This window comes from Mytilus californianus, unplaced genomic scaffold, assembly GCF_021869535.1.
Source record: "Mytilus californianus isolate M0D057914Y unplaced genomic scaffold, xbMytCali1.0.p SCAF_5, whole genome shotgun sequence".
Classification (NCBI taxonomy): Eukaryota; Metazoa; Mollusca; class Bivalvia; order Mytilida; family Mytilidae; genus Mytilus; species Mytilus californianus.
In genome coordinates this window covers 6,660,934-6,680,989 of record NW_026262701.1, presented here as the reverse complement: position 1 = coordinate 6,680,989, position 20,056 = coordinate 6,660,934, and the positions used below count along the sequence as shown (strand labels likewise).

The window sequence follows — 20,056 nt, the reverse complement described above, 5'->3', positions numbered from 1 at the left end:
GTGCAGCTACTGTTATGAATGGCCAAAACGTAAAAAAAGTGGGAATGTTTAAACAACAAATTGTGAAATAAAATGAGATCCACTGACATTTCACTTTTATGTTAAAACGTTTCTGCAATGATATGCAATTGTTGGTACTAGCTGTTTTATAAATGAGATTGACAGTGGATTTTCAGAAATCTGCTGTTACATAACTTCCCAAGTTCTTCTTACCCCTCTTTCGACAATAGCCTTACATATGTGGTTTCATATGGATTCCTATTCACTCTTCACTAGCTTCATTTTTGTTTTATAAAAGAACAGATGTCAATAAAGGGTAAAGGCGGTTGATAAAATTGGCCATATCACCGTTATTCAATGTTAGACAAAATTATCACTTTAAAATCTACAATCTACTCGAGCCCGTTTGATACCGTGGTATTTACGAAAACTATATTACTATTTTTCCCTATATATAGCTACGAGATGGAAACACATGTATACTAAAAAACTAGTACGGTAGAACAGTATTATTAAACAGCAATGTTTAAACCGATCATGCAGGAAGCTGACAGTAATTATAACGTCAAATTTCACGTATTGTGTCTTCGTTGTGTCCATGTTTTGAACTGCTTACTGTCTCTATTTGTATACAAGTTATTTAGTGAAAAACACGAAACACTAAGAGATTTTTTTTTTATATTCACAATAAGTGTTAAGTAGGGCGCAATTTCCATACCAGGAAAGTCGCCTCCCAAAACATCAATATTATAATAAAAAAAGTTACATTTATTAATTAAACATATGTACATATAAAGTTGTGTTAAACAGTTGTCTCTGAAAGATTTACCTGCATACTTTAATATAACATTAAGGTATATTGGGAAAATTCTTTCCAGAGACAAGTGCCTATGATGTAAACCTATAGTTTTTTTCTATATTAAACTACATGTGTAAACTGCATATATATACGTTAAGTTTTGTTGGTTGTTTATATACATATTAGTTATGTTTATTTAAATCTAAATTAAGTTTATACAATATGTTGGAATAAAATATTGGATTCATATAAAAAGTATGCCATATTATTTATGTCGCAAAAGCGAGATATAGCGATCCTAGATTTCGTCGTCGGCGTCGGCGGCGTCAACATTTAGGTCCGGTCTGTGGTTTTTTTTAAGACATCAATCACTTTGTCAAACCTTCATGGAATTTTATAAAAAATTGGAAAGAAGCTTGTTTATGACCAAAATAAAGTATCCAGCGCAAAATTTTGAAAATATTTATTTTGATGTTTCCGTATTTTGCTGATAAATGGACTTAGTTATTTACAAGTTAACATTTAGATTTAGTCTGAGGTTGAAGTTTTCAGTCATCATTAACTTTGTAAAACCCTCATGGAAATTTATGAAATTTGGACAGAAGCTTAGTTATGACCAAATTACAGTATTCAGAGCAAAATTTTGAAAATATTAATTTTCATTTTCCGTACTTTACTGATAAATGGACTTAGTTTTTGTTTACAGTTAATAAGTAGATACAGTCTGGGGTTAAAGTTTGTAACACATCAAGTACTTTATGATTAAGCGATAATGTCTGAAGCAAACTTTTGAAAATATATTATTTTCATTGTCAATTTTTTTCTGATAGATGGACTTTGCAGTCCATAGATGGATGTTTTTTACAGGATTTAACTTTCTTGACACGATAAATTTGTAATCCTTCATGGAATGTTATGAAACTTGAACAGAAGCTAATCTTCAGGACCATATAAGGCAAATAAAGTAAAAGTTCGTTTTTTTTAAATTATGTATTTTACTGATAAATGGACTCACTTTTTAATAGATATAAGAAGATGTGGTATGAGTGCCAATGAGACAACTCTCCATCCAAGTCAACATTTATAAAAGTAAACCATTGTAGGTCACAGTACGGTCTTCAACACGGAGCCTTGGCTCACACCGAACAGTAAGCTATAAAGGGCCCCAATAAATTGCTAGTGTAAAACCATTCAAACGGGAAAACCAACGGTCTAATCTATATAAAAAACGAGAAACGAGAAACACGTATGAACCACATCAACAAACGACAACTACTGAACATCAGATTCCTGACTTAGGACAAGTGCAAACAAATGCAGCGGGTTTAAACGTTTTAATGGTACCAAACCTTCACCCTTTTTCTGAAACAACAGTGTAACATCACAACATAGAAAGACACACTATAAAATATCAACTGAAATAGCTTAACTCAATCAAAGGACATATTAACACCATTGAACATACACTGAACAAATAAATTTGACCTATGACACAATGTAAATACAAAATAAATAAACTAAGGGAAGAATAATAAAAGTAACATGTTATATAGGTAAGAAATGTTAAACAATAAAAGAAAAACAATATGCTCGAACAAAAATACCATCCATTTGCAATAACTTTAAACACAGGTAAATGAAAATAATTTTGTTGTTAGGTATACTGGTACAGTACCAATAGAGAAAGGAAATACTTTTACAAAATAAATAATTTTGATGTTCATAGTACGAAGTAAAAATTTATAGTTATACCAAACACTTATCAAAGCTGGTATGTAGACCAGATATACAAGTCAACATTACACTTTTACACTGACAGCAGCAATCGCAGGCGAGACACAGGTTTCCGCGGAATCCCTTGCGAATTTTGTTTTCAAACAACCTTGGCGCCGTGCTAAAATTTGTTTTATCTTTTGACATTGACATCTGGAACTTTGAATGATCTACGGTGTATTACCAAAAGACGATGTGTCGCGTATCATGACATTTATGTGATCCTTGACCCCCGATGATGAACTCGAGTCAAATTAGCATCACTGATGAGTATTTCATGGACAAAACGCGCGTCTGATCAGTGTACAAACTTTTAATCCTGGTATCTATGATAAGTTTATTTGACTGATGATTTAGGGAAAATTTTGTGTCAAGGTCATAATTGTTTTCTACGATTTTTTATCTTCTTTTAGAAATGTTTTAAACAAACCACTTAAACAATACGGGTGAAGCTACATATGACCGCCATGTTTGGGCTGTTGACCTATTCCTGCAACCTAAGAAAAATCAAAGGGTCTCAAACTTCACCCATTCTAGGTAGATATGTTGTACATCCGATTTTCGCAAAAAAAATCAACATGAATCATTTCTTCGGTAACATCAATCCCTCCGACTTTCCAGACCTGTCCCCCTAGTTTGTTATCGACGTAAATCACTAGTTTTATTAGAAGTTGGAAGAGTCCATGGTCGACATAAAGGCAGAGCCAAATCAAGTTGAGTGCAACATTCCTGCAAGCACCGTAGCGTTCGCTACGGTGATCTAACGGGTTCTATAATTTGAATCAGACGGACAGAAGACGAACTCCATGTTCTGATTTGGATAAATGGACAACATTGTATTGTGCTACCAAAACAGATCGTATCTGGGAATTAAAGCCTGGTTGATATTCGATTCAACTCACCGCTTCACTTGAAGGGCGGAAATAGTGACCATTTTTGCAATTAAAATTAAAAAAAAATCTAATACTTAAACAAAAATTGCACAGAGGATTTTTTGTTTAAATTGTCATTCAAGAGCAATAACTCTAATAAAGGTCGACCTATTTGTAGGACTGATTTGCCGATTCCCTCAGTTTGTGTTTGTTATCTGGACTTGTCTTCTTAATCGATTTATAAGATTTGAACATCGGTTAACAACTGTTGCCTTAAATGATCATAATTGCTGTTTATAGTTTCTTCCTACCTATTATTGTTTTCAAGTTATTACCATAACATGATAAATTGATAAAAAATCACATTGAGGGCAAACACTTCTGTAGGGAGTCAATTAAAATTTTCGGTTATGTTGACTTATTTGTATATCATCTAACCGGGATTTCTTTCTGTTAACAGTGTCTCTCTAACAGAAGTTTTCAAAATAATTGTCAGAAAAACAATGAATAGTTAAACTTGTTATTAAAGGGCCATAACTCCTATTCGCAATATCAGTCATGTTAAACATTTTTTGCATCTGATCTCGCTTTTCATTTTTGTTGTGTAAAGTTTTTGTCGGTTATAGTTTTAAATATTACTGCCAAAAATGCATATAAGTGGTAAAACCGGTCATTCAAGGACAAAAAGATTTTTGATGCGATAGAAAGTTATTTGATCTTGACATTCTGAGCAGTTTAATTCCTGTGAGATTATCCCCCATTATAATTTTCGAGATATTAGACAATAACTTGCACTTACCCTTGTTCTATTACAAGTCATAGCAGCCATGTTGTTAATTGGTAGGAACGAACCCTTAATATCTTTCAGTTAAAATTAGGTTGAATTCTGTTCAGTGTTTTTTTTTAATTTGAAAAGCTAATAAACAGATGACAGACGCTAACTGATGCCAACAGGTGACATGGCCTTTGACCAAGGGAAAAAATGGTAAGGTAGGTAAATGATAATCAGTTCTAAAAGAAGTCGAATAACAATTTTGAACAAATTGACTTATTTGTCAATCCAGTTGTAGAATATTTTTGCTGTTTAAAGTTTCTTTTTCTGTTGGTTTTCAATATAACAGCGAAAAAAGCAAAATTGGGTACACATTATTATTTAAGGGCAATTACTCCTATTAGGAATCACATGCTGATTTAAGTCATGGTGACCTATTTGTATATTTTGTAAAGCTGGGACTAATTATTTGTACTCTTCGTACTGTCTTTGTAGTAGTAATGTCAATAAAGCCACGGTGTAATAATTCCAAGAGGAGTTGAAATTTCAGTCATATTTTCTAATTTGTAGATCTTGTAAGGATAAATATTTTGGCTATTCACATTTTTTGTCTATTATCGATTTCAAGATATTTGGCACTTTCTTTGTTTAGTGAACTGCTCAATCTTGGTCAAAACCCTCATTTGACATATTGTTTAATGGTTAACATCATACCATCACATGTGTAGTCACTTTCAAGTTGATGTGACCAAAGCTCAATAGAAAACTACCTTAAAACAATTGATTGATGAATGTCGGTTGCTTAACGCTCAGTAGCAAATATATCATGCATGTTCAGGACGAGAAAAATGAACAATAAATACAACAGGTAGGTCCTGTAAAAGAGGACGACCAGGATAAATGTAGGGGGAATTTTGATTACCACTGGAAAAGGGACAAAAATTAAGTCTTGCAACAGACCACCTACGGATCCCTCAGAGTAGTTGCAAGGTTTTTTAACATGCAGAAAGTTTGACACTCTTTTAACACAAGGCATCAAATTTAACGTCCCCATCTTGACCGAATGTGGCTGCGTACTTATACATCTGACACAACAATACAACGCCCCACTAAGGAAAGGGTCTTACTACCGGTTGGAAGTCAAGAGGACCGAAGTGACCATATTTCTATTCCCCAGTCACCTTTGGGGGACATTAAAACGAAGCTTAAACCTGATCAGTGAACTGCCAAAACCCTAATTTGCAGCATATTCTAAAAACTTTTAAAAATACACACAGTAATATACATGGTTACCAAGTTTCAACTTTATGTGACAACAACTTAATGATGAACTATTTTAACCTAAAATGGCATGTAATAACAATAGATGGACAGACAGACACACAGACTAGAAAACATGATGACCCTCTACTATTGTATGCAAGGCACAAAATATCCGTACAATATCGTCTCATCTCGGCCTCTAGTAAGTGTTCTACTACTAATCCTTCAGTGCTTTTAACTAGTTCCTTTACTATCAAAGAACTGTAGTGACGTTTTTGTATTTCAATGAGCGTAATCTGCGTATTACTGGCAAATTATAAAGTCAGGGATTTCGTTACCATGCACATATTACTTAAAACATTTGCTAAATTCTTCCATAGACTCCAAGGATTTGGTTTGCAAGTTTGGCTGTACCTGTAGATTACTATTTCAAACGAAATAGCATATCCTAATGTTTACGATGATGTTGTTTACCAAGCCCGGAAATTTGGATACGATATGGGTTAACTTATTAACCCTTTAAAGAAACCTATTCTAAAAGATTACCGATTCAACACTGCAATTAGAGCTTTGAATATTGTTTTATTGATATAAAAATTGATCTTGTCATCAGTAAATTAAATCCATACTAAATATCATTGTTATACACATGTGCACATTCACAGTACTACAATCTGTTGATATCTATATTTTGGCATTGCTCAAGGTCATGTTTTTCTCGGACTGTTAATGACTTCTTTACGCTAAATCCATTGGATCTTGGATGTGTACTGATAGTTATTTTAGTCTTCGACACACAATTCTTCATTAGATATTACATGTATTCTATTGGCTTTGAACTAGCCGTCAGTAACTGCAAGATCTCTCAGATCTGTACTTTGTGTCTTTTTGTTTTCAGGAATGCATAAATACCTTGCCACGTTTGGTCTGTGCTTTTGTTAGATGTTTTTTTTGCTTTTTGGTTGCCTATAATTGCTTACATCCACTTCATTTGAACTTTGGTGGACAATTGTCTCATTGGCAATCATACCAATCTCCTTATTTTTATAAAGCGCTCTTTAAAATTTGAGAAAAGTAATTGTTACAGGATAACCTATCCAAAGTCAATTGCGAGTTTCAGCTATATTGGCTGGTCATTTCAGTTGTTCACATAAAACAGTTTTAAAGATAACAGGCAAAAAACAAAAAAAAAAACACACCAAAAAGTGCTAAAATCATGATTTTAGGGCAATAACTTTGGGTACGGTTTTTGAAAATTCAGTTCCTGGAACGACCAGTTTAAATATCATCATATTATTTATAAATATAAAAATAGTGTAAAGATTTCATATGGATTTGCTGGAGCATGTTAAAGTTTCATAAAATGTTAGCAATTTGCTTAGTTTTTGACAACTTTTGACTGACTTACCTAATAAAAACTGCTTCTCTGAGCGCAGCTGGATACGCCCGCAGAGGTCCAACCCTGAACAGTTGGGGCAAAAATGGACACAATATTCAAGCTTGATTCAGGTCTGAATTTGGATTGTAATTTAATATTTGACATATTGTAGGTTTCTGAATAAATGTAGTCAAAGAACTTGAAATTGGTTATATGAATTGAATTTATATTCAATTAAAGATTTTTTGATGTTGTGCAATACACTGTGCTGTTGCGCAATACTTAGTAAATCTGTAGTCAGACTATAAACAAATAAAGTTCAATTTCTTCTCAATGTCATACCGGTATTTGAAATTTATGAAAATCAATAGGGAGATTACATCAATGGCAAAGCGTTTTTGAGTTATTGTCCAAAAACTGGAAAATCCCCCCTATTTTAATGAACAAGAGTGCACACGCTGAAATGTCTCGCCTTCTTTACTACACAGGCAAATTTTGTTCACGTGAATTTCACGTGAGTCTCATTTCACGTGAATTTTTGCTCACGTGAATATCACGTGAATTTTTCATGTGAATTTCACGTGAACAGTTTTCACGTGAAATTCACATGAAATTCACGTGAAACTCACATGATCTGACTTACGTGAATTTAACGTGAACTTGTTAACGTGAAACTCATGTGAAATTCATGTGAATTTCACATAAACTTTTTTTCACGTGAAATTCACGTGATCTCACTCACATGAAATTCACATGATTTGACTCACGTGAATTTCACATGATTTGACTCAGGTGAATTTCACATGATCTGACTAACGTGAAATTCACGTGAAATTCATTTGATCTGACCAAGGCTAATTTTTTATATAATGTGCTTACGTGGTTGGTTTTGCACAAGATAAAATCACTGTTTAAAATAATTAAGTGTGTGCACTAATTATTGCCATTTTGACATAATCGCCAAAATGTAAAAATAATTATTGAAGAATTAGAATAAGAATATAGATATTTTATTTGTTTGAAATACAAAAATTAACAAATTCTAACAAAATTTCACAATAAACATTTTAAAAACATACTCAGGAGAACATTTTTACTAGCACTTTAATATAATTTACATTAAAGGGGGACATATAACCATCAAATGATTAATATTTATCTTTTTATTTCGCATGAATTATCTCCCTTGATAGTGGATTAGATGCAACTACAAAAAGATCAGTGTTGGTTTTGAGTTGTATTTTCTATCACTGTTTATATTTATCTCTAGTAGAGCAATAATGGTAGAATTTGTATCTTTGATTTCAAATTCCTAAGATACTTAGAATATATTGATGGGCTAATATTGATTTATCAGTAATATTTCTATTTTCATTTATCAGTAAACTTAATTTCTTTCACACATTTAAAGTTTCCTTTATTTTTGTACTCTTATAAAATATGGGAGGTAACTCCAGCTTTTGAAATAGATTCCTGTTACTGTAATTAAGATCCTTTACTTTCCATAATTGCAAAGAAAAAAATTGATAATGAATATCACTTCAAAACCTGAGTTATCTCCCTTTTTTGCTGTGTATTAAACTTTTCCTCAAACTTATAAGTCAAGTGCAATTTTGAGCTTTGAACCACACATAAGATTAACAATAGGACATATGAATAAAAATAAGTAAGTGTGCTGAAAAGAATTTTATTGGGCCAAATGTTGTCAATAAATGTTAAATTGAATGTTTATCAAACATGTCAAAGTATACATATTGGAAGTGCAGTATATTTTTAAAACTGCTTTGCTATCAGAAATATGAAAAATGTTTGATTTAATATGATTATACAAAAGCGGTAAATGCTAACTACTCCCTCATCTAAAATAAAGGAAGAAAAAAGAAAATATCTTCTTTCAGGGATTGTATGTGTATCAACTGGATTGCAATTTATGTGTTGGTACACTTCAAAATATTTTATTAACCTTTTTATAATGATCAAGATTTCTCAATTTTTCCTTTTGAGTTAATGAGTAGTCAGGGTTTGTCAATCAATGGGAAAAAAATTTTAAACTAAATATTAATTTTATAATTTCAGTAGTAACTAGGTAGGGATTTATTTAAATTTTATGTTGTGTTTTTTTTTTACATTCAATGAGTCTATGGGAGTAACATTCTGACTTAACAGTGCTTAATGAAAAATGACAAAAAAATCTTTAGGGTAGGCTATTATTAAGACTAAAAAGTAGGGTAGTAAGGGTAACTACATATATCATCTGCCCCCCCCCCCCCCTTTTGTGGGAAAAATTTTGGTTGATTATATAGGGAATCACTGAAGCATGACTGGAGCCCCCCCCCCCCCCCCCCCATGTTTAAGGTCAGTTAGTGCTCCCACCCTATGAAAAGTTCTAAATCCGCCAATGTATATTTTTATTTGGCTTATTAATAAGTATGTTTTAAGGAGAAAATTAAGGATTGTCTGAAATAATTTGTTAATTTATAGCGAATGGTTGGTTAAATTTACAACTTCGATAGATCTGATATTATTTATTAAAAAAAAAACTACAGTCTTGAAACATGAAAAACCAGGAATTTTACACCTAAAAATGCTGTATAATTTTCAAATATTTTTAATTATCTTTTAAAATTTATAGATAATAAACATATTTTAAGTCCTATATAGTGTCCCAGGCAAATGCATTAATGTGCTATGTATGTTATCGAAAATTATTGATTGACATTAAATTATTACCAGAGGCATTAAACTAATTTAAATAATGTCTCTAATATTATTTAGCTGTAATAAATGTGAGGGTATGATTGCCAATTAGACAGGCTGTTAATTGGATTAAACATATCGATATATTCTTCAACTAAATGAAATAACTTCATTGAAATTCTATCTAACAATATAGTTTATTTTATATTAAAATATATCAAACAGTTTTAAGGGTTAAACTTTATGCTCTACTAAAGGGGTGCTCCTATGTAAATGATGCTTGTAAACAAACGAATTTGTTATTTGTTCATTTATATGTCTTACTTAGTCAGGACTTTAAGCAGTAAATATCATTTTAAAAATGAATTGAGTCAGTAAAGTCGGGATGCTGATTATGCTAAGAAACACTGGATATTGGTCTATAATAGACTATTGAATGGGGAAACCAGCATGTACTATTTGCACATGGTCATGGATAACTATTCTTCGTGACGATATCCGGGACCGGAGGTAGGTTTTTAAAACGCTTGAATGATTCAGATGAATGATGCAAATTGAAGACGCCGGTAGCCAATTGCAACTGACAACAACTTGAACAAGTACTTGTTTCTGTTTATTTAACGAGACAAACACAATCAAGGAGTTATGAACGCATAGAAACTCGAGGAAATAAAACAGGTAACTCAAATAAATGATTTAATAGTGCAGAAATAAACAGAAATAGTGAGAATGTTTTTCAACTTTTCGTCTTTTGTCCTGATCAGTTCACAGTTGTAAAACTCCGTTTGAAATAAACACCTATTAGACACACACACATGTATACTCAAAAGTTGATACAAAACAAGAAAACTCGAAGAAAAAATTCCATCTTCGTCATCCAACTCATGGTTTGAAAAAATAATGTATGATTCTATGAATTGACCTCAGCTCCGGGCTCCTGTAGCCCTAGCTCCGGTTGATTATTTCTTTGTTCAGAGTCATTTAACCATATTGTAATCAGGTTACTAGGGCAAATAGAGGTATAAAAAAGAGAAATAGCTGTAGAGAAGGAGTTACGATTTTGTGTACCAGAGAAATGTACTTCAGAGATTTAAGATTATGCCACTGTATTGTTGAGCCTGCAGTTTTAATAGATGTTGTAAACTTATATTACTGTTACTTTGGATTTTGAATAATTCAGTAATGAGAATTGAACTTTTAATCAACTTTGTGTTTATGTTCACTGGCAAGACTTCGTTCAGACTACACCAGGATTCCATCAATCACGCTACCAGTTCTTTTCTAGGGTAATCCTGTAACACTGTAATCAGTGACACTGTGTACGAGTGAAAGGCACGACCTGAAACTAATACACTCAACAACACAGCACAAACACAAGGATACACACTTTAGTTGAAGTTGTATAACCAACTTTTCGTCACAGGTTATACTTTGAGAATTTACATGCAACTTTAAAAAAACAATTATTTCTGAAAATTGAAAAACATACATGCATGATTGAAATAGATAAAACCATGATAACAAATATTAAAATGTTTATTAGTCCCTTACCAGCAAAGCCAAGGGGACTTTAAGTAATGCTTGAAAATATTGATTTGATATTTATACATTGTATATAGTTTTACCATGACAAATTTACAGATCAAGTTCAATATTTATTCTGTTGAGATGTTTTTCTTTGCATAGCTATGGTCATTGGACTTAGAAAATTCAGGCAAATAATCTGTTTTTCACTTTCTTTCTTTGTTATACTTGGAGATATTGATTTGGTAATTGTCATGAATCCTGATTGTTGTATAGTTTTACCATGACAAGTTGCATATACAATAATGAATTTAGGGCCCAAAAACAAGGATTTTCTGGTTTCCATACATTAATTTGAATATAATATAAAAATAAGAAGATGTGGTATAATTGCCAATTAGACAACTCTCCATCCGAGATCAAATGACATAGAAGTAAATAACTACAGGTCAAGGTACGGCCTTCAATTATGAGCAAATCCCATACATTTCTAAGGATATCTATGAAATTGAACCTCAAGGTTCATACCAAAAAAAGGAAGGTTGGGATTGATTTTGGAGGGTTATGGCCTTAACCATTCAGGAGTTAGCATGGTAAGGCCAGGGTTTTTTTTACACATGAAAAAGTCGAGTCGGTCGGTCAAGAATAAAAAGAAAAAAAATATCTTTCAAGACAGAAAAAATATATTTCACCTTACTAACAAAATGTTTGGTTTGCTATCTTGTCATCGCTTAAATTCTAGTTCCATGAATTATTATTGCTCAGCTGTTATAAACATAAATATACAATATATGTACATTGTCGGAAAATATATAATTTTATTTGTATAAGCTTTAGAAACAGGACGAAAAGCAGAGCACTCATGAAATATGAATATTCTTGGGTGAACAAATCTTCATATCTCCCTCTGTCACTGGAAATAAATGTATATTGTGTTAAATATAAGTTTAAGTTCCCTATATACTAAACTAAAGATGCTAAAGAGTGTCTCAACATCATGAACTTTGAAATAAACCATAAAAATTTTTGCCAAAAGTATTGAATTATATTACTCCATTTTAACTGAAACTTGATTTTACCATAGTGCCTAAGTTATATGCTAATTAATTATGAGGCTTAATCAATTGCCCTTCTTTCAATGAAAATTACACGTTAAATTGCCCTTTTTTCAATGACATTTACGTGTAAAATTGCCCTTTTTCTGACTAGCACCCTGCCCTTTTAAAATCCTGGCTAGAACACTGAGTTATGCCCCTTTATAAATGGAAAAATTGCAAAATTTTTAGTTTCCGTTCTCTTACTTTAAGTTTGCCTCAACCAAATGTTATGAAACTTATACACAATGCTTATTACCACAAAACACAGATCAAGTTTGAAATTTGGTGGCGTCACTTTACCCGTTCTAGAGTTATGCCCCTTTATAAATGGAAAAATTGCAAAATCTTAAGTTTCCGTTCTCTTACTTAACTTTGTCTCAACCAAATGTTATGAAACTTATACACAATGCTTATTTCCACAAAACACAGATCAAGTTTGAATTTTGGTGGCGTCACTTTAACCGTTCTAGAGTTATGCCCTTTTATAAATGGAAAAATTGCAAAGGGTCAGCGGGAATAAAAAAGCATGAATGGTCAATTTTATTTTTATTCTGCAAATCAGAAAAATAGGGTCAGCGGATCCGTAAACCAACAAATAAAAAAACCCTGGCCTAAGGGGCCTAAACAATACTTTTCTAATACACTGTACAAGTTACCTATTTCTTGACCAATTTCAATGAAGTTTAATGCAAAGTCTTGGATTTTTCGGGTACTTTAATATGCTGAATTAAACTTATCTTGTATTTTTGGATCTGTTTTTAATCTTTCAGGGGACTTACTTAAATGAGTGATTTTCTAAATCACTGATTCAAATGACATTGTGTCCACAAATGTTGGAAGTAAGAGTTGTCATTCTTCAATAATCACCAATTTAAGTAGTACATGTACAAATAAATCACTAGACTGAGTGATTTAATTTTATTGTAGCTTTAAATGTATAATACATGGACTAATTATGTTGCTAAAATTACCAGAACCGACATCTGTGTTTATAGCATGTCCAGTCATGTCAAATGATAACCTTGTACTGAATCTGGGATATTGACATGAAAATCACTTGTTTAAGTATCATACCTCCATGACCTCTATTTATTTTTAAAAATCACTTCTCTAAGTATTATTGTTTTAATCCCCCCCCCCCCCCCCCCCCCCTCCTAATTTCAACACCCACGAACAGTAAAATTTTGATGGTGAACAGTAAAATTTTATTATCTGTTAAGAAAGGAAAGTTCATTATTTAAAGCCTTTATTTTAGCATTTTTTCAACAAAAATCAAATTGATAGCTGAATTATTGCATCAAAGGCAAAAACCATGCTATTTAAATAAAGCAAAAGGTTCATTTATTTCAATTTTACTAATAATTAGATATAAACTAAAACTGTATGTTTAAAATGTTGGTAAAACTACAAATTGACAAAATTTCTTATTTGCAACATTTTTATACGACCGCAAACAATTTTTGCAGTCGTATATTGGTATGACGTTGGCGTTGTTGTCGTCCGAAGACACGTTGGTTTTCGCACAATAACTTTAGTTTAAGTGAATGGATCTCTATGAAATTTTACCATAACGTTCAATACCACAAAAGGAAGGTTGGGATTGATTTTGGGGGTTATGGTACCAAAAGTTAAGGAATTAGGGGCCAAAAATAAGCATTTTTTTTACATTGTACCACAAGGTTCCATATCACAAAGGGAATGCTGGGATTGAATTTGGGAGTAATTGCCTCAAAATTTTAGGAATTAGGGGCCAAAAAAGGGGCAAAAACAAGCATTTTTCTAATTTCATGACAATAACTTGTGTGTAAGTGTATGGATCTTTCTGAAATTGTATTACAAGGTTCCATATCACTATGGGAAAGCTGGAATTGAGTTTGGGGGTAATTGCCCTAAACGTTTAGGAATAAGGGCCCAAAATAAGCATTTTCTAGTTTCCAGATAATAACTTGTGTTCAAGTGTATGGATCTCTCTGAAATTGTACTGCAAGGTACCATACCAGAAAGGGAAGGCTGGGATTGAGTTTGGGGGTGATGAATCATAAGGGGGTTCAAAAAATTTGGGGGGGGGGATTTTTTTTCGGTCCAAAATTAAACTTAGTTTGATTTTAACAAAAATTGAATTCTTGGGGTTCATTGATTTGCTGAATCTAAACATGTATTTAGAGTTTTGATTTTGGGCCCAGTTTTCAAGTTGGTCTAAATTGGGGTCCAAAATTAAACTTAGTTTGATTTAAAAAAAAAATTGAATGTATGGGGGTTCTTTGATATGCTGAATCTAACCATGTATTTAGATTTTTGATTTTTGGGCCCCGTTATCAAATTGGTCCACATTGAGGTCAAAAGGGTCCAAAATTAAACTTTGATTGATTTCATCAAAAACTGAATTCTTTGGATTCTTTGATATGCTGAATCTAACCATGTATTTAGATTTTTGATATTGGACCATAATAAAGGTCCAAAGGGTAAAAAATTTAACTTTAATTTTTCTTTGTTGTTCTTAATCATGTCAATAGCAACTTCAATCCATTGCTTTTTGATGTTTGATAATACGTGTTTAATATTAGTAAACAATAAATATATAAGCTAATTGTTTGCAAAACTCTTTGAATACTTTTTATAGTCTTGCATCTACATGCTGTTAATAAAGTACTGTTTTCTCCCTTTCAGCAGTACATTGTATTACAACAAATGGTCAGAGGAGTTGACTGATAATGGACTGGAGTAACCTAGGGTCCAATGACTCTGAAAATGCATGACAGTACTGGCATGTGTACATGTATGTCGACAGCCAATTCTAAGTAACCTTAAACGTATACATTGTATATACAAAAGACCTGCAATAATGGTATGTGGATCTATGGGTGACTTATATTTCACTGTTGTCACACAGTGTTGTGTGGCTTTATTACTGGTCAGACTATCTATCCTTTACTATTATAAAGTTCAAATATCATGTACATGATTATGACTTGCATTGTATAAATTATGATGCAGCATGATATCTTTTTGACCTACATTTTATGTCTCACTGATTTATTAAGTACATTGTATATGTACATGTATGTGGGTATATCATGTACATGTGCAGTACTTTTGGGTCTTGCACAAATACATTGCCATTGGAGTTAAAATAAATTTGATCGCTGACAATGACAGAGTGTTTTGAACATTGCCTCATAGTGTTGATCAGAATACCTTTATATTAAATCAATAAAATTTTATTGTCACAGATAGAAAATATTTAGTATTTTAAAAATAACGAGATGGGTAGGATTGCCAATGAGAAAACTTTCTGCCAGTCGACATGAAGGGGATGTAAGATATTTTAGGTCACTGTATGACCTACAACAATGAACAAAACCATACTGTAGTGTCAGCTGTACAAGATCCTGAAAAAATGAATAACAATAAATGTCAATTCAAATCAGAAAACTAGTGACATTCTAATTACCAGTGTTGGTAATATAAAATTTTAAAAAACTGACACTTATTTTCTCTCTCGTTAAATATTTTTTTGAAATATTCACCAACATGACCAAGAGAGAACTGTATTGCCAATTTATTTTTTATCGGAAAGCAGTGCATCAATTTCAGGTGTTTTACGTGATAATCACAGGAATTTAAATTTTCAGAATTAACTCCTCAGATGTCCGTGGAATGGAAGTAATACACATCATATGTTTCAATGAAATTAATATGATTAATGATGGGATAAGACGTAGAGGAGATCCTATATCTACAATACATGTATATGTAACTGGTATGTATATTTGTTACAGTATTAATAGTCCAAATGGTATAACAATAACAAAAATACTGAAGGCAATTTCAAAAAAGGGAAGTTCATGCATAAGGTAGTGGCTGCTGGGTTTTACTATTTGTATTATTAAGCTTTACAATGTATATTTCATAGGGTAGTAGACTTGGATGTTTCATAAATTGTATACAGATGCCTTTTTTTACAATGTTTCTGTCCATCATATGTTGGATGGCCATGTTGGATCACATTTTAATGGTTCAGCGACTGCTTGAAAAAAAGTTTAGGCTTTTTTGCTTTGTGAATTTCTTTTTTTTTACATTATGAGTAAATTAGGATATCTGTATTTGGAATATTGGTTCCTTGCAATGTTTATATGTACACGTACATGTCTGTGAGACAGGATCACCTGACCTTACTTCATGGAGCTGTCAAGGTAAAAGTTACGTGATTAACACATGTCGGTCCTTTTCTCAGATATAGTAAGCAGAACTTGAGTAGATCAACTGTATTTGGTGTTTAGAATGAACAATGACCTCATTTCCATGGTTCATTGGTCAATGTTAACTTTTATTTCTTGTAGGCAATATGTCAAGTATATATGATGTATGGAATGATTGTAAGTTGTACATGTCCATGATGTCTGTCTGGACAGAGTTCATCTGACCATGCATGATCTGATTTGGATGGTTCATTGGTCAATATTAAGATTTAATAATTTAGTCTGTTTAGTGTATACTATACATGCTACATGTATAATCAATTAAAAGATCAGCTTTTTATACATCTGTCAAAGTTTTGACGGGATGTACATTTTTTGTATTATGGTATACAAATGTCGTCTGTCTGTCCGGCGTAAACATGTCGCACCGTAACTTGAGAACGACTTATCCAAATTTCATGAAAAATAAGATAGTTGTTTCTTATGATGGTCAAACAATCTGTATACTTTTTGGTGAAAATAAGATTAAAACTTTTTGAGTTACGGGACTTAGTAACTAAAACAGGTGTGTGGGTTTTCGTCACATGTCGCGCCGTATCTCAAAAACAATTGATGATTATTGCTTAAAACTTTACACACTTCTTAGTTATACTAATCTTAAGATCTGTATACTTTTTGGTTTTGATTCAAAATTTTATTTTAGAGAGATTGATTTTTTTTTAAAAAGGGGGGTTTCACATGTCGCTCCGTACCTCAAAAACGATTTATGATTATTGCTTGAAATTTTACACACTTCTTAGTTATATTAATCTAAAGATCTGTATACCTTTTGGTTTTGATTCAAAATTTTATTTTAGAGATATTGAGTTTTTTGTAAAAAAAAGGGGGGGGGGGGGGCTTTTCTCATCACTTGGCGTCGTCGTCTGTTAACTTTTTCAAAAATCTTCTCCTCTGGAACTACTTGGCCAAATTTAACCAAACTTTGCCACAATCATCATTAGGGTATCTAGTGTAAAAAGTGTGTCTGATGACCCCGCCTACCAGACATTGCTTAAAATGGAACATAGTGGTAAAATGCTGTTTTTGGATTATATCTCTGAAAGTAAAGCATTTAGAGACAATTTGACATTGGGTAAAATATGTTCATCAGATTATGATATATAATATATCTGTCTGTTGTTGGGTTGCTGCCTTTGAATTAGTAATTTTAAGGAAATTTTGTAGTTTTTGGTTATTATCTTGAATATTATTATAGATAGAGATAAACTGTAAATAGCAATAATGTTCAGCAAAGCAAGATCTACAAATAAGTCATCATGACCAAAATAGTCAATTGACCTGATAAGGAGTTATTGTCCTTTAAAGTAAAATTTAACAATTTTTCGTAATTTTTTTTAATTCACAACAGTCTTCTCCTGAAACAACAGAGACAAATAAACTAAACTTGGCCACAATCATCATTAGGGGATCTAGTTTTTAAAAACATGGCAGACATGGCTAAAAATAGAACATAAAGGGAAAAAGCAGTTTTTGACTTGTATCTCTGAAACTAAAGCAAAAGTATAACAGTTACATTATTTCATGCATCAATTGTAAATAAAAATATCAGGTGAGCGACACAGGGTCCTTGGAGCCTCTAGTTTGGTGTATGCAATAATTGTAAATGTTGTAAGGTGCACATGTCTGTCTGGCTTGGTTTATCTGAACTTGACCTTAATATGAATTGCTTGACAGTATATTTTTATGAATCATTGGTAATGTTAAGTATATTTGGTCCTTATCGTAAACTTATAATTATTCTTGTATCTTTAGGACAAGCACCATAAAACAGAGGGGACATACAAATACCTGGAGTCTGTCTATCCCTTTGGCCTTATAAGCGCTCTCACTTGCATGTCTTGTACAATTCTTGTCAAATTTTTAGGAAACTTATTTTGATAGGTTATATCAACAATGTCTGACAAGTTTTAAAATCAGTGCCAATCATTCATTTTTAAAAGAGTTATGCCCCTTGGAAACATTAATTATTTGGAAAATTGCATTGTTATGGCTCTTGTGTATAATTCTTGCTAGAATTTTATGAAATTAATATTAAATAGGTTTATATCATCAGAATGATCAGAGCATTTTGATTTCCATCTGTAATGTTTACAAATTCCAGATTTCATGGCAAATTTCAACCATTACAAACCTCCACAAGCTCCATAGCAGAGGTAATCAAAAAGTAGTGCAGCAACAAACAACAACTATTAATATTCCACTCCAGTTAATCCGACACACAATATACATGTATGATTATATACATAGATATAAGAAGATGTTGTATGAGTGCCAATGAGACAACTCTCCATCCAAGTCTCAATTTATAAAAGTATATACATATATGTACCCGGTAAGTTTAAATATTAAATTGATGTTATCATTTTTGCTTGAATAGTAAGGCAATATTTAATTTGATGTATATTTTACAAAATAATATATGCTGGTTTTTTTTTTTTTATTACAGCAAATGTATTCCAAGAGTTTATGGCTGATTATGCAACTACAGGATTTTATCATGGAAGCAACATCTTAGAAGGATAAGTGCAAATGTATGAAGGAAGCCTTGTGTATAAATACATGTAGCAATTACATATGCAGGAGAGAACACTTAAACATTACTAACATGTAGTCATGATATGGGCGTGGTGCATTCTAGAAATCTAAACACCAGGAATTAAATATTGTATATATTTTTTTTCAACTACAAGTACTTTCAGTATATCATACAATTCTAATTCAAATTATTGTGTCAACATGACAGTTACTGTCTAAAAATGGAAAATGCTTGTTTTAAAATGAATTTTTTATAAATATATAAATAACAAGAATTTTTAGCTTATTGTGAAGCCAAACTTTGAGATCTTTTAATGGTATATGCCTGTTGTTTGTCACCATTTATTTTCTTTTTGACTTAACCTTAAGATCAGTGGTAAAATGAAAAACTGAAAACCATATATGAAATAAGAAAGAAATGGTTGTAAATAACAGCAAGACTTTCAATATGGTATATCAAATATATTTCACAGAACTTTCTATTTCAGTTTATTAATACAATGAGGTTTGAGGTATAAATCAATCAGACAGTAACACAACAACAAAAACACCTGAAAAGTCCTCAACAATAGACAGGTGTCGAAACAATATGTCATGATCTGTTTTAATTGACCAGAGTACATGAGTATGTGGCAGGGTGAACTACCTTTTTTCTTCAAAAAACTCATAAGAAGAATTGGCATCTTTTGCAAGTAATACTTGTCCATAATGTGATTGGAATGTCTCAAAACTGATGAACACAAAAAGACTTATACATACATATTAAAAATGAAATATACATCAGTGCATACATCTTCTATAAATAAATCACCTTCCATACATCAAATTAACAAAAATATTGAGACTTGAACACAACCAAAAATGTTCTAGGAGTGAACTATGGTGCCCTGGATATTTGCTTGCCTTCTTGGTTTTATTGAATCTATCTGCTGCATTGAAGATATTGTGAGTTGGAGTTGATGAATAAATATTATTTGTATTGTTTAGGACCAAGAAATTTAAGATACAAAGAGAAAGTAAAATAGAATGGAAGTATGAATTCATCCTCAAGACCAAGAAGAATATTTATATATATCAAAATAGAATG

At 32.0% G+C, this 20,056-nt stretch overlaps 1 long non-coding RNA gene across 1 annotated transcript; it reads left to right on the top strand.

The window, feature by feature from the left end:
* Nucleotides 1–10,066: 10,066 nt before the first annotated feature.
* LOC127701584 (uncharacterized) lies at nucleotides 10,067–19,244 on the top strand. Its single transcript, XR_007982101.1, has 4 exons — nucleotides 10,067–10,232; nucleotides 14,843–15,020; nucleotides 15,808–15,935; nucleotides 18,881–19,244. It is a non-coding gene; the product is annotated as an uncharacterized LOC127701584 (long non-coding RNA).
* Nucleotides 19,245–20,056: the final 812 nt, after the last annotated feature.